This window comes from Oryzias latipes, chromosome 18 (genome assembly GCF_053564925.1).
Source record: "Oryzias latipes strain Hd-rR chromosome 18, Olatipes_Hd-rR_3.1".
In the NCBI taxonomy this organism is placed as follows: domain Eukaryota; kingdom Metazoa; phylum Chordata; class Actinopteri; order Beloniformes; family Adrianichthyidae; genus Oryzias; species Oryzias latipes.
Window position 1 is genome coordinate 28,186,322 of NC_136254.1, and position 22,815 is coordinate 28,209,136.

The 22,815-nt window shown below is 37.3% G+C and overlaps 2 long non-coding RNA genes across 2 annotated transcripts; both read left to right on the forward strand.

The window, feature by feature from the left end:
- Positions 1 to 2,983: 2,983 nt before the first annotated feature.
- Positions 2,984 to 6,312, forward strand: LOC111949216 (uncharacterized). Its single transcript, XR_002875234.2, has 3 exons — positions 2,984 to 4,171; positions 4,457 to 4,533; positions 4,659 to 6,312. It is a non-coding gene; the product is annotated as an uncharacterized LOC111949216 (long non-coding RNA).
- Positions 6,313 to 18,973: 12,661 nt separating this feature from the next.
- Positions 18,974 to 22,379, forward strand: LOC144987143 (uncharacterized). Its single transcript, XR_013651016.1, has 3 exons — positions 18,974 to 19,109; positions 19,224 to 19,266; positions 22,208 to 22,379. It is a non-coding gene; the product is annotated as an uncharacterized LOC144987143 (long non-coding RNA).
- Positions 22,380 to 22,815: the final 436 nt, after the last annotated feature.

Here is a 22,815-nt window from a genome sequence, read left to right on the forward strand (position 1 = left end):
TGTCAAAAGCACTGGAGTCAACATTTCTGCAGTAACTGGTAAGTTACGTCCGTCATGTCATTCATCATGTCTACTGAAACCCAGTTTTAGAAATTAACGTCAAATCAAAATGTACACAATTTAGTGTTACAATTTTCTTATTCCTTGCTTTTGTTCTCAGCTCCCGAAAATGCAAACAGTTTGAAATCAACTGGTCAAAATGAGACGAGCATTAATCTGCAGTGGGATAAAGTAGACAACAATGTTAGCTTTGTTCTTCAGTTCAATGGCAGACAGGAAAATATTACTTCACCAGATGGAAATGGAACAATCTCTTACACTGTGACCAACCTGGATCCTCAAACAAAATATACATTTTTCCTCTTCTCTGTGTTTGAGAATGTCAAAAGCACTGGAGTCAACATTTCTGCAGTAACTGGTAAGTTACGTCCGTCATGTCATTCATAAAGACAGTTAAACCCAAATTTACAAAATGAAGTCAAATCAAATAGCACACAATTCAGGGCAAACATTGTCTTGTTCCTTGCCTTTGTTCTCAGCTCCCGAAAATGCAAACAGTTTGAAATCAACCGGTCAAAATGAGACGAGCATCAATCTGCAGTGGGAAAAAGTAGACAACAATGTTAGCTTTGTTCTTCAGTTCAATGGCAGACAGGAAAATATTACTTCACCAGATGGAAATGGAACAATCTCTTACACTGTGACCAACCTGGATCCTCAAACAAAATATACATTTTTCCTCTTCTCTGTGTTTGAGAATGTCAAAAGCACTGGAGTCAACATTTCTGCAGTAACTGGTAAGTTACGTCCGTCATGTCATTCATAAAGACAGTTAAACCCAAATTTACAAAATGAAGTCAAATCAAAAAGCACACAATTCAGGGTAAACATTGTCTTGTTCCTTGCCTTTGTTCTCAGCTCCCGAAAATGCAAACGGTTTGAAATCAACCGGCCAAGATGAGACAAGCATCAATCTGCAGTGGGATAAAGTAGACAACAATGTTAGCTTTGTTCTTCAGTTCAATGGCAGACAGGAAAATATTACTTCACCAGATGGAAATGGAACAATCTCTTACATTGTGACCAACCTGGATCCTCAAACAAAATACACATTTTTCCTCTTCTCTGTGTTTGAGAATGTCAAAAGCACTGGAGTCAACATTTCTGCAGTAACTGGTAAGTTACGTCCGTCATGTCATTCATCATGTCTACTGAAACCCAGTTTTAGAAATTAACGTCAAATCAAAATGTACACAATTTAGTGTTACAATTTTCTTATTCCTTGCTTTTGTTCTCAGCTCCCGAAAATGCAAACAGTTTGAAATCAACTGGTCAAAATGAGACGAGCATTAATCTGCAGTGGGATAAAGTAGACAACAATGTTAGCTTTGTTCTTCAGTTCAATGGCAGACAGGAAAATATTACTTCACCAGATGGAAATGGAACAATCTCTTACATTGTGACCAACCTGGATCCTCAAACAAAATACACATTTTTCCTCTTCTCTGTGTTTGAGAATGTCAAAAGCACTGGAGTCAACATTTCTGCAGTAACTGGTAAGTTACGTCCGTCATGTCATTCATAAAGACAGTTAAACCCAAATTTACAAAATGAAGTCAAATCAAAAAGCACACAATTCAGGGTAAACATTGTCTTGTTCCTTGCCTTTTTTCTCAGCTCCCGAAAATGCAAACAGTTTGAAATCAACCGGACAAAATGAGACAAGCATCAATCTGCAGTGGGATAAAGTAGACAACAATGTTGGCTTTGTTCTTCAGTTCAATGGCAGACAGGAAAATATTACTTCACCAGATGGAAATGGAACAATCTCTTACACTGTGACCAACCTGGATCCTCAAACAAAATACACATTTTTCCTCTTCTCTGTGTTTGAGAATGTCAAAAGCACTGGAGTCAACATTTCTGCAGTAACTGGTAAGTTACGTCCGTCATGTCATTCATCATGTCTACTGAAACCCAGTTTTAGAAATTAACGTCAAATCAAAATGTACACAATTTAGTGTTACAATTTTCTTATTCCTTGCCTTTGTTCTCAGCTCCCGAAAATGCAAACGGTTTGAAATCAACCGGCCAAGATGAGACGAGCATCAATCTGCAGTGGGATAAAGTAGACAACAATGTTAGCTTTGTTCTTCAGTTCAATGGCAGACAGGAAAATATTACTTCACCAGATGGAAATGGAACAATCTCTTACACTGTGACCAACCTGGATCCTCAAACAAAATACACATTTTTCCTCTTCTCTGTGTTTGAGAATGTCAAAAGCACTGGAGTCAACATTTCTGCAGTAACTGGTAAGTTACGTCCGTCATGTCATTCATAAAGACAGTTAAACCCAAATTTACAAAATGAAGTCAAATCAAAAAGCACACAATTCAGGGTAAACATTGTCTTGTTCCTTGCCTTTGTTCTCAGCTCCCGAAAATGCAAACAGTTTGAAATCAACCGGTCAAAATGAGACGAGCATCAATCTGCAGTGGGATAAAGTAGACAACAATGTTAGCTTTGTTCTTCAGTTCAATGGCAGACAGGAAAATATTACTTCACCAGATGGAAATGGAACAATCTCTTACACTGTGACCAACCTGGATCCTCAAACAAAATACACATTTTTCCTCTTCTCTGTGTTTGAGAATGTCAAAAGCACTGGAGTCAACATTTCTGCAGTAACTGGTAAGTTACGTCCGTCATGTCATTCATCATGTCTACTAAAACCCAGTTTTAGAAATTAACGTCAAATCAAAATGTACACAATTTAGTGTTACAATTTTCTTATTCCTTGACTTCTGCAGTAACTGGTAAGTTACGTCCGTCATGTCATTCATAAAGACAGTTAAACCTAGTTTTACAAATTGACGTCACAACAAAAAGCACACAATTTAGTGTTCCAATTGTCATGTTCCTTGCCTTTGTTTTTTCCTCAGCTCCCGAAAATGCAAACGGTTTGAAATCAACCGGACAAAATGTGACCAGCATCAATCTGCAGTGGGATAAAGTAGACAACAATGTCAGCTTTGTTCTGCACTTTGATGGCAGACAGGAAAATATTACTTCATCAAAAGGAAATGGACCAATATCTTACACTGTTACCAACCTGGATCCTCAAAAAAAATACACATTTACCCTCATCTCTGTGTTTGAGAACGTCACAAGCACTGGAGTCATCTTTACTGCAGTAACTGGTAAGATATGACCCTCATGTCATTCATAAACGCCATTTCAAACCAATATCAGCAATTAACGTCAATTTAAAAAGCACACAATTCAGTATTAACATTGTTTTGTGCCTGATGTTGTTTATCTTCAGCTCCCCAAAATGCAGAAAATGTCACATCAACTGGACAAAACGAGACAAGCATCAATCTGCAGTGGGCTAAAGTAGACAACAATGTTAGCTTTGTTCTTCAGTTCAATGGCAGACAGGAAAATATTACTTCACCAAAAGGATATGGACCAATATCTTACACTGTGACTAACCTTCATCCTCAAACAAAATACACATTTACCCTCATCTCTGTGTTTGAGAACGTCACAAGCACTGGAGTCATTTTTTCTGCAGTAACTGGTAAGAAATCTCTTTTTTTTCATATTACAATTTTCAAGACACATTTTTTTTTTGTATATGTTGATTGACTCAAATTCTAAAAATTGCATATCTGGAGTTCTTTTTTCCTTTTTTGTTTTTTTGATTACTTTGTTTTTTCAATAGAGTTTTTGGTCATTCCTACTTAAGCCAAAACAACTCAGTTGAAGACCAACATTTACAAAGTTTTACTACATAACAGTTTTTGTGTTACGAAGGGCTTATCTTTAATGAGAGATTTTTGTCTTATTTTATACAGTAAATGTTCGGGCTTCAACTTCTGTGGTAATATAATTATAAAGAAAATCAGTTTTATGTTTACATATAGCTAAAATTCTATACTTTTTTTGCCCTTTTGAGTTTAACCTTTTATTTAAACTCTTCTTACTCTGATTATGGTGCAACTGAAGACGATGACATCATAATCAGTAAAATTTACATAGAATATTTTGCCAGTATTTTGTAGTACATTTTATCATATTATCATTGACTAACAACTGTGATTTTTTTTTTGTTGCATCTCTTCTCCTACACTGATTTGTGCGTCACCTGCAAACTAAGTGTACAGTAAGTTGAGCTTTTTTTTTAATTAACATTTAGTGGCCTTTACAAAAATGAAATCCTTTTCAAAATCACTTTTTTTATTATTGACTTTTAAATAAAAATTTAGTTAAACATTCTTTTGTAAAATGAAAATAAAAATCTTTTCGTTGTCTGAACTATTTATGTTCTGAAAATGTAAAAAAAAAACTTTTTTTTTTTCTGATTTTGAAAAAAACTTTTCAGTGTTAAAGTTAGACATTTTTTATAAAAAAATTAAGTTTTACTCATCCATAAACTATTTTTTAACAGAATATATCATGACGCTGAACATCGGTATCAAGCCATCTAGCCTGAATGCTTCACAAATAGAGGAACTTGTGAAAGAGGTGAGATTTCTTTTCTTTTTTTATTTTAAAAGTGTTTGCAATAAATATCTTCTGAAACAATATATAGTTTTGTTTGTTTAAAACATTTTCTAATGTATTTTATTGTGTTTCTTTAATACATTTAGCATCTCAAAAAAATTGAAAAGTCTGCAGGGTTAATCAGATTTACCCCGAAGACATGAGAGGCGAGGACTTCTTTCAAATAAAGAGACACAAATGGCTTGTGGAAATTTCTACTCGTCAGAAATGTTTGACCAAAATTGTTTTTTGTTTTGTAATTTGTTTTGCATCTTAGTATAATACAAGAAAAAGGTAATGCTTTTTTTTTCTTTTACTTTGTATAACTTCTTATATGTTGTTTTAATGTTTGAATAAACGTGTTTTAAAGTTTGTAATTGAAAATTGTGGTGTTTCAGAACATGATTCTGCACAGTTTTATCTTCCTGCAAACCTCATACAATTTGCTATTTTCTAGTTTATTTTGAATGAATCAACTAGAAAAATGAGTAAATCGTGCAGAGCAAGGGTCTATTCACAGATGTGTAGCGCAGTGGAAATTTTTTAAGACTGCAAGGTAAGCTAGGCTTTATAATGTCACAAAATTAATGGTCAAATATGTACTATTGTATTCACATTTTATTGACTAAAAATGCGTTAGAAAACGTTCATCTCAAAGACGAGTTCGTTCAGAATCAGTTACATATAGCAGGTCGGCTGACTCAATTTCCTTCTCATACATTCCCCCAGCGTCACAGTGCATTTCTCTATAGAAGCCCAGCATCCATTGACTTCAATGGGGCTGCTTTGAACGTTTTTTATCATCGCTTCGAAACTAGGCGATTATGTCCCGCCCATGGACGCTCAGCGTCTCTGGGGGTGAAAGGGGAGTGGGCTGGTCCGGACTCCGAGCTTCTGCGTGTTGATTGGAGGGTCTGTCGAAAGACTGCATCTCCTTTTGACTGACAGCGATTCTGTACTATAAGGAATCACTGAAGCTATCCACGCTCAGTCCCATCGCGGATTTCTCAAGTTCAGTCTTTGATATTTGCTTGGCAAAATTGCTTGATTTTCATCATACATCTCACACAATTATAGACCACATTCCTTGTTTCAGTTTTACAGAGTTTAATATTTTTTTTAGATTGTTCTTTCATTCATTCCTTCATTCATCCATTCATATAACGTTAGTAGACTTTTAAATAAATAGACAATTTTATTATGTAGGCCGAAAATGAGCTTCCCCTTTCTGAAAGACCAGTAGCCGCCACTGGTGTAGCGGATTAGCAATATAGAGCTCAAATTTCTAACAAGACGATAACATGTTGGTAAAAAACGTATTTACCTATTTATCCTTGTTTTAGATGCCAAATGTTAGAAATGGGAGATAAAAAAATCAAGGTTTTGGAATCACAGTTTGAACCAAACCTGCCCTGTAAGGCAAGAGGTTTTAAGAAGTGTAATAACAGTGTCAGCCTTGGCTGCAGTTTCTTGTTCATGTAGCAGAGTCTCTTACAATGTTATCCACGCTGAAAAAAAAATCAGTGTTAGCCTTTTCCCTCCTTTTTTATATTCAGTGGTCCCTCGCAATAATCTGGTTCACCTTCTGTGGCCTCGCAGTTTCACAGATTTTTTTGGTGCTACTTTGCATGCTTTTGTTTATTCTTTTTTTTTTTTTTTTTTTTTTTTTGGGATGATTGGAGTTTAATATTGCTACAAAATGTATGAAAAAGCAGAAGTTTAGTTCCACAAAAGAAGCAAATGGCCAAACTGTTCTCATTTGTTCAGCATTACAAAGTAAAAGACAATATAAGCCTATTCTCTTCTCTGTGATTCATTTGATTTCTTCATGGCCGTTCAGCTTACCTGTTTGTCACAGCACACATTAGCCGCGGTTACATGGGCAAAATATCTTGATCGGATCAATGGTCGGGTTAAAATCCAACCGTGCACATGGGATCAGAAAAACTTTTTCCGTTTAGAACAAACGTTCACATGGGCCACACTCTCGGTCGGAATAAATCATTTGGGCATGCGCAGTGGTGTTGAAAAATCCCGGAAGAGGAGATGAGTCCTGTTGTAAACAAACTGCTGACACATACATTTATGCAGCAGCTCAGTAATATACGAGATGATCTTCCAAACGTGCTTTTATTATTGTAATGAATATTATGAAGCGCCTGTTCGCTCATCATTTTAGTTTTAATCAATGGTCAGTGATTTTTTTGTGGAAGAACGGACCTGGAAGAAGCCAGCGTTAGGAGAGGCTAACACCCACTAACAACATTTAGCCTATCTATGAACATAAAATTTAATCCATGCGGGAAACGCTGCATTCTGCATCCTGGCTGCATGTAAATATGTGGGAATAACCACAGCCTCTACCGTATTTTCCGGACTGTAAGTCGCCCTTTTTTCATAGTTTGGCAAGGGGTGCGACTTATACTCCGCAGCGACTTATATTAGAAATAAATTGAAATAAATACATTGTTAACCCTCCTGTTATGTTCATTTGTGAGGAACAGAGATGATGTTTCTGGGTCAATTTGATGTATGAGGTATGTTAAGTGTTAAGAGTATGTTAAGTGACTCAGAGAATCAGCAAACCTTTTTTTACAGTAAGATCTTGAAGGCTAAAAACATAATATTCCATTTTCCAATGATTCCATAGATTCAGAAATGCAATAGAAATGACAACTGTTTCTACAAATAGAGGATGGAAACAGAGTATTAGTTGGCCAATGATGCTTCGTGAAAGGAATAAATAAATAAGTATGAGAAAGAATTACTGTGAAATTATGAGATAAACAGTCTGCTATGATTGTTTGTGCAAGTTATTATATCTTGGTCTCAGATTTTGTCAAATAAATTTCCCGTCAAAATGCAACTTATAGTCCAGTGCGACTTATCTGTGTTTTTTTCTAGTTTATAATGCATTTTTGGGCACAGCGACTTATAGTCCGGAAAATACGGCAGGCCGAGCTGTGCTCAGACGCGGCTCTCCTGAAGCCGGCAATTGACACTTGGAATAATCTCCACCTTCATTTTTTTTAAGTTTGCTTCTAAGGATGACTGGGTACTCTCCCTCCTTCTTTTTTTATTCTATCATCCACCTTAGAAGAACATAAACAATCACTCGAGCACAGGTGCTGTATCACCTTTGCAGAAATAGTTTGTGTGACTGAATGACGTTTTTCACGTGTGTTAGTCTGAATCCATGGGTATGCGTGACAGGCCCCGCGCATTTTAGATTTGCTATACATCTAAACCTGACATTAGTGATTATAAACATCCAGCAACTTGTTGCTTTATGATGTTGTATTATTTTACCCATCCCCCCTTCTAAAATCATCCTCCTACTACCCCCCCCCCTCTCTAACATGGTACAACAAACACTGTTAAAAATAAAATAAACCTAAATAAAGTTTTTTTTAAATTACGAATTTATTGGATTTATTCAAATATACATCTGGTGTGTCAGAAGATTCATAACCCCCTGTTGTAAAAGTAAACTATGTCCAACACAAGAGGCCTTCAGCTCTCACCTGTTTGCTCAGCTGTTGGACAGGACAAGTAGAAAAAACAACAAGTTTAAGAAAGTACAGCGGGGAAAATAAGGATTGAACACGTCAACATTTCTCTCAAAAAACATATTTCTAATCGAGCTATTGACACGAAATTTTCCCCAGATTTCAGCATCAACCCAAGTAATGCACACATAGAAAGAAATCCAAACATTTATGTCCATAAATGAAGTTATGTGTAATAAAGTGAAATGCCACAGGGAATAAGCATTGAACACATTGTCATGGTGCCTCTGATAGAGTCCTCCCCCTTCTCTCTGCACTCTCCGGACCTTACCAGCTGACTCCACTCATCTCATCAACCACCGCTTCTTAAGGAGATCCACCACCATTAGTCGACGCCAGTTCGTTGTCTCTCAACGGATACCCGTCCACGGGTTCTTACCTGGGGTCCTTTGTCAGCCTTCGTCCTGCGTCCACCCGCCGTCCTCCCGCTTCGCCGCTCTGGAAGTTCCTGTCTCATTGCTCTGGATCTGTCCCCTGCCTTATCCCTCCAGCCGCGCCGTACCTTCAAGCCGAATACTCTAGCTCAGGCCTCGGACTCTTCCCAGCAAAGCCACTAACTATCACCACTTACCTGTCATTAAATCTCTCTTACTTACCTCTCGCCTCCTCAGTTCTTCCGGGTTCCAGCATCTGGGTCAGTCACGTTAGACGTATCATGACACACATGAAGAAAAGAAGGGGTAAAAAGATCTGGCAAGCCAAGAAAGCAGCTGGAGTTTGTCAGTATTAAGAAGGTTAACCTGCCCCCTATTAGTGCAAAGTAATATCAGCTGGTATAGTCCTGACTGATGCCTTTTAAAAAGGTTTCTCACCAACAAGGTGTTAGACAAGAAGCATTGCATGATGGGTAAAAGCAAAGAGCTGTCCAAAGACCTACACAACCTTATTGTTGCAAAACACACTGAAGGCATTGGTTACAGGCGCATTTCTAAACTTCTGAAAGTTCCAGTGAGTACCATTGGGGCCATCATCCGGAAGTGGAAAGAACACGGCATTACCATAAACCTGCCACGGCCAGGTGCTCCTCGCAATATTTCAGACAGATGAGTCAGAACAATCATCAGAAGGGTTCTCCAACAGCCCAGGACCACTAGTGGAGAGCTTCAGAAAGACCTGGAATAAGCAGGTACAGTTGTTTCAAAGAAAACAATAAGTCGTGCACTCAACCGCCATGGCCTCCATGCACGCACACCACGCAAGACTCCATTTTTGAAGAAGAAGCATGTTGAAGCTCGTTTGGAGTTTGCGACACAACATTTGGATAAACCCATGACATTCTGGGAGAAGATACTCTGGTCAGATGAGACCAAAATTGAACTCTTCGGATGTCATAAGGCACAACATGTTTGGAAGAAAAATGGCACCGCACATCACCCCCAAAACACCATACCATCAGTCAAGTTTGGAGGTGGGAGCATCATGGCGTGGGGCTGTTTTTCAGTATGTGGTACTGGTAGACTTCATATCATTGAAGGAATAATGACTGGAGAAAAGTATGGAGACATTCTTGATCAGAATCTGCTGTCATCTGCCAGGCTGCTGAAGATGAAAAAAAGGGTGGATCTTTCAGCAAGACAACAATCCCAAGCACACAGCCAAGGTAACACTCAACTGGTTGAAGAAAAAGAAAATAAAGCTGCTAGAATGGCCCAGTCAATCACCAGACTTGAATCCAATTGAAAATCTTTGGAAAGAACTGAAGATCCGGGTTCACAGAAGAGACCCCCGGAACCTTGAAGATTTGAAGGCAGTTTGTGTGGATGAATGGGCCAAAATCACACCTGAGCAATGTATTCGACTGGTTTCTCCATACAGGAGGCGTCTTGAGGCTGTAATCACCAACAAAGGTTTTTGCACTAAGTATTAAATAAATTTCAATAAGCGTGTTCAATACTTATTCCCTGTGCCATTTCACTTTATTACACATAACTTCATTTATGGAGATAAATGTTTGAATTTCTTTCTATGTGTGCATTACTTGGGTTGATGCCGACATCTGGTGAAAATTTCATTTCAATAGCTCGATTAGAAATATGTTTTTTGAGAGAAATGTTGATGTGTTCGATACTTATTTTCCCCGCTGTATATTACTTAAAATTAATTAAATCGGTTAGTTCAAAAGGGGCCCGAGTGTAAGAGGTTTGTTCTTCCTGGAAATGAATTTAAATGCATAGCTTAAAGGGAAGCTACACCAAATGATTAATACTTTATCCAGATTTAGCACCAGTTCATAACTTACAAATGCTATAATATGAAGCACCTCACTTTTATAATTTCAGAGGACTAGCAAACCAAAGTCTCTGGACTTGGGCCCTTCTTGAATTAAACAGGGACGCTGCCATATTGGATAACTGTGCTGCCATCTATGGGATAAAGCAAAACCCATGCAAGAGAGGCCCAAGTCCAGGAATTTTGCACTTATTGCATTTTAAATGTCAAGCATAGTCAATACATTACAACGGACTTGGGACTTTTTTCCACATAATCAGATAGCTTTTCCCTTGAAGACCATAGAACACATAATATCTCTATTTTGAAAAATTGTGAACTTGGGCCCCTTTTGTTCAAACCGATTAAATTAGCAACATAAAATATCAAAACTTAATCGATCCATCTTCTGAACCCGATGAAACCTCTTTCGGGTTAATGGGGCATCTGGAGCCAACCCAGCTACTGTTGGATGAAGGTGGAGAACACCCTGAACAGGTCGCCAGTCTGTTGAGGGGCCACATACACTTACACACTCACTGAGTGACAACTGAAAGATATCAATTAGGCCATACATTTCAAACCTTATCATCTTTGTTGCTGTAAGAGTTGTGTTTAGATCTGGTTGACCCTTTTTATTCTTTATTTAATAGAATAAAACATTTGCAGTCTAAATTGAACAGGATTGTTACTTTAAGTGAAATAGTTGCAACCAGTCCAACATGAAATGAGTCAGAAAGCAAAAAAAACACAACTTTAAAATGTTGCACATTACTTCAGTAATGCAGTGTTTTCAACCTTTTTTGAGCCACGGCACACTTTAAACTTGACAAAAATCCCGCTACACACCAGCATCCCAAAAAAAAAAAAAAAGGAGAAACTCATAGTCTGTATTGATCTACAGTCCCTCCACAATCTCACGTGCATTTTTATGATAATTGTGGCAGAAAAAGTTGGAAGCTGCAGCTGTTTTTTCTAAAAGATGTAATAAAAGTTAAGTTAGAAGATTTAAAAACTCTTTGATGTGTGTTCGTTGTTGTTTCAAGAGGAGAGACTCATGCGCCGAGAAGCTGTCCCTTTAACCCAATGCATCAGGTGAGATGTAGTGCAATAATCCACCAAAAGCAGAAAGACTAGCGTCTCTGAGCTTCATTGTTTTGTTCACTTGTTCCACGGTCTGACACCTGATTCTGTGGAAAGCTACACCGCTAAAGACGAGCTTTAGCTGGTATTTTTATTAGAACTGAGAGACTTTATGAGCTAAATCGCGACAGGAAGTGAAGACTTCAACCACTTCTGATTGGTCAGACTGATTACATGTGATTAAGATTCCAAGAATGATTGGCGTAGACAGTTAAAGGGACGGGACTTTTCAGAAAATGGCTTTAGTTGCCGCCAAATCGCGGTACCGTTATCTTATAAAAATGTCTTCAATAGAATCAAATAAAGGCAAGGTAAAAAGTACTTTACGATCATTCATATTCACAATTACTCAGTGTTTTATCAGGGCTGTTTGGATGAACGAAGAGCTGATATCCTGGAGATGGGAAATGTTTTCAGATCAGTTAATGAGGGCAATTTCCCACGGCACACTGGACCATCTCCCACGGTACACAAGGGTGCCGCGGCACACTGGTTGAAAAACACTGCACTAAGGCGCACACTCACACACCCCCACCTCTAATTCACACATACAACTCTATGTAAGGGAAATGGTAAATAGTGTATCTGGAAGGCCCAAAGCACTTAACAGTCACAGTCCAATTCACCCATGCACAGTCATGGCCGTTCTGCTGCCTAACACTGGCGACAACCAAAAACCACCAGGAGCAATGTTTAATGTATTGCTCAAGGACACATCGACACATGGGAGACCAAAGCAGAAACCGGACCTGTGAATTTCTGATCAGAGGACTCTACCTTTGCACCACGACCAACCCCAATTCAATTAATATAATATATTAAATAATTACAACATGCACAATCAACAAAAAGCAAATGACAACTTTCTCAAAGTAGTAAATCTTAGGGAATTTCACCTACTGTATTTGTTTCACATTCAAAACATACAAATAAATGATTAACACTTTAATGACTGGAGGATTGAAACACTTTCAGAGGTCTGCTTGTCTTTGTGTACTATGACTCCTTAAGCCTTAGTTGTAATTGCCCTGATGACTAGACACGGATTGTCTGTGGGCACAAAGAGGGCAAACCTGTACGGGGCACGTAGATTGTCTGGATGAAATAGCAAGGTCCTAGAACAGACATGTTCATTCTACTTTTTTACTGTGTTATGATTTTTCAGTTTACGTGCTTTTCTAAAAGGTTAAAAATGGACAATATACATGGGTTCTATTTTAGAATCATAGTTTGTTGCTTTTTTGTGTAACTAATTTTGTAGCAGTGCCCTTCATAGATTTTCATCTTTTGTTTAACGTTGTCTTAATGTGGTTTCTTGTGAAAGGACATTCAGTACCGCTGTCATAAATACTTAGACCTTGATTTTAAGCCACCCAAGGGTTGGTGCAGTTGTATGTTTTTTCAGGATAATCACACAACTGTGAATGTTTTGTTTGCTCTAGTAATCTCACAGACAACTATCATCTGAAAGAAGTTAAATAATAAGCTGAATTTGACTCACTATTACTTATACCAGGAGTGTGTTTGTATTTATAAATGTGGTGTTGGTTAAGGCTGGTGTATAACCCATGTTAATTTAGCGGGATAACTTTTCTTTATCACCTCCAATATTTCATAACTGTCGCAGTCTGTACTGTTCAGAAGGTAAATTTTAAAAACTTCAATAATCACTCAGTGATGTGCAACATTGAAGATTCTCACTTCTCCATGTCTGGCTAACAAAGAATTTCTCTCCAACAGAGTTTGAGGTAGTACAGTCCTAGCTACAGTCTATGCTGCATTTCAGCTGTTACATTTTATAAACTAATTAACTAAATAACCGATTCCGTTTTTTTTTAATATGGAGTATTTTTTTACATGAGTGTTATTTAGTTGTATAGTTGATCACATTCTGATAAAAAGCCCAAATTAGACAGATCCCACCAAGACAAAACAAAACAAAAACATTACATAAACCCTACAAAAGAGGAAACAGCAACAAGACCAAGTCACCTCGGAAAAGATTTCTTATGATAACTAACATTTATTATTGTTATTTCTTTCACCACACAGATTAGTATAAAAACACTGAGGCGGACAACATCAGGGAGAGAGTTGTTCGAAATTTTAGCAAAACTCATAAAAGGTATGATTTAAACTGCATAAGTATTTCAACTGACCTTTACTGCTGCAGAACAACAATTACATTTTGCATTTTTTATCCAGGCAAAGCAGACAAACAGGAATTCAGCTATCAGCTTGTACTTTCTAAAACCTGAAAAAATGTTTTCCAACAAGTATCAGGAAAATGAAGAAGCTAAGGTTATAATTAAAAGAAATTTAGAGAATGTTGCATTACATTTGCAGTAATCACAATATGGCAGGACTGTGGGGTTTTTTAAGGACAGAGTCCACTCCGTGCTTTACATCTGTGCATGTGCGGCAATTTACTTTCAAGTTATTCTATAGATGCCTGAAAAAAATAAATGAAACCAAAAACAAAATGTGCTCCAATTTGCATCTACATATGCTATACTATAAAACAAACGGATAAGAAGCTGATGACAGAAAAATGTAGTTGTTGAATTTCTTGTGTAGAGTTTAACAATGGGTGGTATCTAATTGAGGGGATTATCAGTGTTTCAACCCTCACATTTCTTGAAACGTATTAAAAAGACAACTCTTTTCAAAAAGTCAACAAACTATTAATCTGTTGGCTGCTTCTCAGCTACACGTTTTGTTTCACTTAGACATCTACATGCATTTTTTTGTTCTTGTGAATAATACTCAATTATTCTTTTGAGTCTAAAAAATATATATACTTATTTCTTGATTCATTGATCAATTCGTATGTTTTTAGGAGAACCGAAATGTGCTTAAATCTACAATAAAACAACAGACCATTAAACAACTTTTAGTTTGAAGGAGATCTTTGTGGATACAAGTTGAAGCTAACTGGAGACAATGCCAATGACTTGCTTCATGTAAGAAAATAGCTATCAATTACTCAAGCATTTCACTACTGTAAAGTGTTGCATATCAGCGCAAAGCTGCTTCTCTCAGATTCGGAAGTTGTGAAAATTATTTTCATTGCTTTAACGGTTGAAGAGTTACAGTCGTCAACAATGGAGCTAAAACTCAGGTGTTAAAGGGTTGATAGTGTTACGTTTTGCCAATAATCTGCAAAAAGTACTGCACCGCTCTTTACTCATGATGTTCCTGGTAACTCCAACATGTGACTTGACAGGTTGGGGAATTCTTTAGTGCAATGTTCAACAACTCAACTATGCAGTTATGCTTGCAATGCATTTATGACTCACATCCCATGAAGACGTCCCGAATTATATGACAGAAAGTCATTAATTTATCAGTTGAGAGCAGTGACCAAAAAAGCCTGGAGTAAGATTTGCACCATTTTAAGATTTTGCACCAAACCTCTTCCAGCTGTAGGTGGTGGACATGTGATATTTACCCCTTCCCTACTTCTCCAGCGTGAACACCATGGCCTAAATATGCGTTTGAGAATGCGTGTTTAGCAGTTTTTTGAATGCGTGTCACATGTCTGGTGTGAACGAAGCTATAGGCTGAAGCTTTGTGTCTGTTTTGGCATTTATTGCATATTTAACCCATCTAAATAAATATGGACTTGATTCCAATATGTTATTGTTAAATAAATAAACACTATAAATTGTTACATTTCCAATTGGAAGTGGAAATTATTTCTAGGGTAAATTCTTTAGTCTTGGGGTTTATTAACAGACACCATAGTAAACAAGATGCATATCTATTATTTTAGTTTGTATGAATTCAGAAAAAGTAGTTTCCAAGCTGTCATCATGATCTGGCCAAATAAACCAACCAATAGGTAGGATGCCAAAATATGAAGAAGGAGGCATTTTGTAGTTTAATGATAATATGCCAACAATGTAACACATCAAGCAAGAACTACATTACCAAGAAGACCCCAGTGCCTTTATCTACTTTTCTCCTGCCGTAATTTAAAGTGAAGCGATGGAGGGAGCTGCCATTCACAACGACTTTGATGCAGGGAAAATTGACATCCGGTGAATTGTAAGAACAAAAGAAGACATGTCTATAAAGTTCAAAGAGATTCTAGGAAAGTTAAAAGTATAAAAAATAATTTCATTACTGAGTGTGACTGTGCTACTATGTCAAATGCAGCTTGTGAAACGTGTCTTATGATAGTAAAGTGCACCAGTGATTCTGGGATGAGTGGTCTGGAGAGACACGCTTGCAGGGCAAATTCAGGAAAGTCAGCCAAGCATCTCTTTGTTCATCAAATGGAAATTGATTTAACCCTTGTGCTATCTTAGATGACCCCACCCTTACATTGACGTGTTCTCCCTAGCATGACAAAGGTGGATAAAGGTGAAAAGATGTCATGTAATCCATGGACACCAGTGAGGTTCACAAATCATTGAAGAAAAAAGGTTCAGCGCACTGTCTAGTGGGTCTAGATGACCCAACTCCCAATGTTAAAGTGCCTAGAAATAGCACAAGGGTTACAATCTCATCTGGCTGACAACGTAGCTCTGTTCAGATAATATAGAGATTCTTTTGTTCCTACAACATAAAAACTGAACTTGGATGCAACATGCAGGTTTGCATTTGGGATTATTTAACTAAGCTAGACATGTGATCTTTGTTAAATCTAGAAACAGGGAATCGCCAGCTATTTTAAGACAGGATGGGAGCAGATAAAAAACATGTAATGTATTACATAGTGACCAAATTCACAGTATTATTCAAATACTATAAGTGGTATATCAGCAGGAGTCATTTTTAATGGAAGTGGGTTGTGAGTGGGAGTCATACTTCCAGGAGCACGACTGGACAGGATAATTTTTTAAACTTTAATCTTGAAGTGGGATAGGAAAGAATTACTCTGTGGGAGTGGGACAGGAGGGAAAATCCACTCATCTACTGCAGATTGTCTTTAAGAACTATCGTTTATTTATTTTTTTACTTTAAAACTAATATACTCAGCTCAATCTTCTCTAATGTATAGATATCTTACAAAGTGAAATTTATAAATGATAGTGCTTGGTTACCAGTTTTTCTTTAACTGTTATGTCTGTCACGATCTGGTGGTTTAGGACCCAAAATGCAGGAGAGCAGCCTTGGTGACTGTTAAGTTCACCAACGTACAGGTCTAGGGCGGAGGTGTACGTAACATAAACACACACAATGAGGAACTTTTAAAGATTTTATTGAACTTGGAGAAGGGGAGGTAGGGACTAAGGTTGGGCCAAAGGAATGAAATTAATAGAACAAAACCCAGCCTGGCTATCAAAGCGCTAAAACTAAAACAGGAAAACAAAAGACTGACTGCCTTATCTATAAAGTGGTGATAAAACATACAAGGGGTGGCACCAACCAACTTACCTAGTGTGTCTAACAGAGAGCAAGCTGCATGAGGTGTACAGGGTACCCTGTCTTACCTGTCCACAAACCTCCCACAATCTCCAACACAACAAGCTCAAACCATTCATCTGATTGTGATCCAGAAAGAGCTCTCCTCTCCTCTGATTCACAGGAGCTTATATGCAGGGCTGGTGGCTGGCTCTGGGCCTGATTGTGCAGCTGGTCAGGTCTCCACCAGGTGTCTTCACTCAGCTCTTTAAGCACATGCAGAGGAAGAAAATAAAAGAAAGACACACGAAAAACCCCTGCATGTAACAGTGACAGAAAATAAAACATTTAATAAACAAACTGAAAAAGGCAACAAATAGGTGATCCAACAGAGCAGGGGCCTGTTTCAGAAAGGAGGTTAAGTGTAAACTCTGAGTGCGTTAACCCTGAAATCAGGGAAACCCTGGGTTTTCCGTTTCAGAATGGGAGGTTTGTTAAACCAGAGAAAGCCGAGTAAGTCAAACCCGTTTCTGAAAGAGAGTAACTTATACTCGGGGTCAGTGTCCATGGTTACTTATGCTGTGAACCTAACCTTGTCGGGACCAGGTTTTATTCTCTAAGCTCAAGGTTTCTGCCGGTCCCCTCCCCTTTTTAAAGACGAAGCGGTATTTTTTGCTTTAACCTTCATTGCCCACATTTCCGTCACACAGAGACAAGTGACAAGAATGGCTTGTCCTTTTTTGGAGGACCCAATAGCCGAGGAGGCTGCATTAATTCGTAGAGAATTACATTTACGTCGTGCGAGGATTTTGAGACTCGATTTTTTGTCATTTCCCCATACGTTTTTGTTTGAGCGTTACCGTTTTTCGTTGCAGTCAATTACATATATACAATGAAAACAACATTAGGTATTGCTATGTAGATGTTTCATGTGTCAAATATTGTCACCAAAGCCTACATCCATGACATGCTCAAATTTGACCTGATTGAATTATGTTTTTATACTTCAGTTTTAGCTGCTGCCATGTTCTTTTAATTCCTGCAGGATTGCATCTACATGAAAATGAAATCAGGGACATTGAATTAGATTAATGTAACAATTACTTTTTGGAAACGCAATTTGCTAGTAGTACTGCTTACTTTCTTAATCCCATATAAACCTATACCACTTGATCAATACAAGGGTAGACATAAGTTCACTTTTAAAAACACAATTGCATGTATTAATATTAAACTGACCAATGTTTGCAAGAGGGGAAGGTTAACAAAAAAGTCCTCTAAACATTATCGACGTTAAATGCATTTCCACCCGATTGGTTCTGTACACTATGCAGCATTTCATGCATTACACCAGGAATAACACTTCAAAAGTACACCTAAATATCAGCATTTTTTATTTCCCACCTTACGCTATTTAGAAAGTTATTACAGCCAATATTTTATAACAATGATTTAAATGCAAACTTAGGCATTAACTGGAGCAGCTATGTTTTCCCACGCTAACTGTCTCTGTTTTGCAGATGCAGCGGTGTTGCTTGTCTTCTGGAATATGTGCTCATATTCACTGTAACTCTGCAGCAGCACGTCATGTTCAGCTGGCGAAAAATACGCAGACCACTTTTTTTCCACAGTTGCCATGGTGACTCGTAATATCTGCGCTCCATTGATAATGGCTTCTTATAGTCGCGGTGCGCACGCTTAACTCCGAATCAGTCCACTCAGAGTTGATTGACCTAACTCCGATCAGCTTCTCTGAAACAGAAAACTCAGAGTAGTTAATCTCTCGATTGACCAACTCAGAGTTCAAGTTTAACCTCAGAGTTGGTTGAACCTCCTTTCTGAAACAGGCCCCAGATTACCAGGATGCACTTGAATAGACTGAGGGCATTTAACTTAAATGACGACAGCTGTGGATCATGATGAACCTGGAACCAGTGTGACTGAACTCAGAACATGACCAATAACCACACAAAACGACAGAACACAATCACAAAAAATGTTCTGACAATCTTGTGTTATATGATACAGTTTCTTTCACTTTAGAAAGCAGCAGTAAAACATGTCTTTTGCTGTTCAGACTGGATTGAACACATTCCTGTCAAAACAAACAGGAGTCATTGTTTTGTGATGTTCTTAACAGATAGAATATACTTAGACCAGCCCAAAACAGGAGATTTTAGAAGGAGAGTAGTCATTGATGGAAAATGAACATCACACAACCTCCTTGTAGAATATGAATGGTTGAAAGCCCTGTAATTTCAAATAGGAAATATAAATAATATAATGGTAAGTAACTTTTTTTCATTTGCATGTCTGCAGACTTTTGTGTAAAAAATTCTCAAATGCATATTATTTGATTAAAAACCTGCATGAAGTTTAAAATGTGCTTCTTTTGCTAAGGTCTGAATCATGGATCTCTGGCTGGTTGTTTGTGCGCTTGCAGGTTTGTTTAAGTCTTTAATGATTTTTTATCTTTTTAATTTTTTTGTCCTTTTAAGTTGTAGTCAAAGCAGATAATAATTATATTTTTAAACAGCAAATATTTGATAATGAATATCTTTATAGATAACATTGCTTGTAATATGTAAGATTAATACAGTACTACAGACTTTTGTAATCAAACACTTATCTATAATTTTAAGTATGTTTAGTGAGCATTTGTGAGCAACAGAATAGTAAAATGCCCATATACATTTTTGCTTCGAGAATGTTGCTAAAGAATTGTGGAGGTGGTCGGTAGGACCTACATTATGTCTATAGATCTGTCTTATGACAGAATACATAGAGAGGAGAGCTGTCTTTGGATGAAAAAGTTTGGAATCCATTTTAATTTGTGCAGGACATTTATAACTGTTGGACATTGGTGCAGTAGGTGTGATAAGGAGTTTAAGGTGGAGGTGGGACTGCACTAAGGATCAGCTTTGAGACCTTTCTTGATTGCTGTGATGATGGACAGACTGACAGTTGAAGTTAGACGGGAATCGCTGTGGATCATCATGTTTGCAGATGACATAGCGAAGAGCAGGTGGAGGACCATCCAGAGAGGTGAAGGTTTGCTTTGGAAAGGAGAAGAATAATGGTCAGCTGCTGTAAGACCGGGTATCTATTAGTTGATGAGAAGGACTGAAATGAAATGGTGAGGTTACAGGGAGCAGAGGTGAAGGACTGCAGAACTGTGTCCATTATGATGTCAAAAGGGGATGGCTCTAATAATTATATCAAACTAAATTATGTTAATTGCGTAAATGTTTAAAGAGTTACAGTAGTTTAAAGAATGCCAACACTGGAGCTAAATCTCAGGTGTTAAAGGGTTGATAGTGTTACGTTTTGCCAAATATCTGCCAAAAGTACAGCACTGCTCTTTACACACGAAGTTCCTGATAACTCCAACATGCGACTTGACAGGTTGGGGAATTCTTTAGTGCAATGTTCAACCAGTCAACTAAGCTGTTCTGCTAGCAATGTATTTATGACTCACAGCGCATTAAGACATTACACTCTAGTTAGGTAGTTGCACAAAAAAGCCACACTTTAATGATTCTATGAGGGGCCTTAAAAACGATAAAACTTTTACAGCTTGTTTTTGACAAAAGCTTCTTCCTCTATCAAAGTAAAACATAAGAATAAACTAAGAACTTAATGTAACACTCTTGATAAACTGATCTTTACTTTGATATTGACTGAAATGAAAAATGTGGAGTTGAATATGACCACTGTACTTTTCTTGTTTTGTAAATCTTTGTATTTAGTTGTCATTTTGTATTTTTGAGAGGTTATACAATTTCCTTTACTTTCCATAAAAAAGGTTTCCTATTTTTCTTTTAACAACAGTTAAAAACACCATTGAGGGGCTTCTTTATAATTTTAATTTGCCGAACTGCAATCCCACAATCACACTAAATCACTATTTATTTCAGTTCAGTGTTTAAAAAAAAGTCTACACAGCTTCATCCAATTTATCTTAAGGTCTTACCAAATAACAAGTGTATTTAAAAGTTGGCATCATTAAGAAAACAGAAGATTGCATCATAAGAAAAATACTTTCATTAAAGCATAAAGTGGCAGTGACATCCATTTGGACCAGTTAGAGTAGATATTACGATAAACAGACTTTTTTTTTTAAAACTCAATAAAGGGAGGAAGTAGACTGAACTGCAGGCATTTTATTATTTTAATCCAAGAAAAATAAATTAAGATTAACATCAATAAACTGTTTTTTAAATGACAGTCAAAGAAAATATGGGCTGTTTTAAAAAACATATTGCTTTTGCACACATTTTATCAGAACTGGTTCCATAGGGTTTTTTTTTATGGTTTCAGCATTATAATATTATATTTTTAGTGGCACAGATACAAGTAATCAGTTGATGACATTTGATGACCTAAAGAGCCACACTGTTCACAAATGTTCATGTGTGAGCTTATGTCATGTACATTTAGCTGAACACCTTATTTCAACATTTCAAAAACACCCAGGGCCTAACAAGATTTTTAAAGGAAGAAATTCAGGTAGGATGGTTTTCTGACTGACTTACATGCCTACTGCTGCTGCCTATGAGGGAGCTGCCAGCTTTCATGTTCATTTCCTTGTTTTGTTAGCACAGCTTCTAGGACAATAAACCAAATAGGTGGAGGTAACACCTGGGTTCTCATGCATTTTTAGCATGCGTCTTTTTTTCTGCATTGAACCTCCACCTGTAATTTAGTGCAAATTGTTATTTAATCCACAACTCAAACTTAACTTATTTACATTTTTCCTCATGACCTGTGAATTTTTTTTTAAGTAAAAAAAACACACCTTTCAAATACATGTTACAAAAATATCTTAATTGAAATTAGATATATTCAAACATCTTCAAAATATTTTGTTCTAGTTCTACTTTGTGAACACTGAGCTGTGCTGGACAGATGCTCAGTTTCTGCAGACGTGAATACATTGATCTGGCCACCAGATGGCAGTTGTGACTAAGGCTTTAATTGTTGTTAAAAAAGATCATAATTACAGCTACAGAATATTTCAGTTTGTAAATTACATATCAGTGTTTTGGTCACCTTGAGAGTAAAATTGATCAAATTGAAGAAGTCATAACAGGTTTGCAGGTGAAACTGGTCAAATGGAAGCTGAGATTTAGGCATTTTAGATCATTTAAATAGTCTTGAAGATTCAGGAAAATGCTTTACAGAAAATGTTTTGCTGTAATACCTGATGTCTAGTCCCAGCTAGAAATCAGGTTTTACAGCATATTTGAAGATCATAAAGATTGTTTGTAATAAACTAATATACAACACCAAGTAGATTATCTCTATTAATAAATATTACCTCTAACAATCCTTCAATTACATGTTCTGTTTCATTTAACTGTATGTTTTTCTTTCTTTATCAGTTTTATCAAATGCAGAAGGTTTCGTACCATTCAGTCAAAATGAGACCAGCATCACTCTGCAGTGGAATAGAGGGAACAGCAATGACAGCTTTGTTCTCCAGTTTAATGGAACAGAGGCAAACATCAGTGCTCCAGATGTAGACGGACCAATAAATTACACTGTTTCATCCCTCACTGCTGGAACCAAGTACACCTTCACTCTGCTTTCCCTTGTTGTACCTTTGTCCAAACAGTCTCCATATTCTAAATAGACCTGGCAAGTAGCAGTCATTGTCCCAAGCCATCTAAAGCTGAATGCCTGCGCCACCTCCTGGTCATTACCTCTAAGTGGATGTAAAGAGTCCGCTAAGCTCTTTCTTATGGATCCACAGCATAACTCCTTTATCTGTTCTATGTTAATTTCAGAAGAGCTTGTTTCAAGTTTTTGGCTGGAATGTAGATTTCTTACAACTGTAACTGTTGGTGCTGGTGTTTCTTTTAGATGTGGAAACAGAGCCGACTGCACACTCTGCAATTGTCATTGAGTCTTTTCTCCTGGTGATGTCATCTGTGTGTGTGTGTGCATATATAAATAAACCAATCTCTCTCTGTCTCTCTGTCTCTCTGTC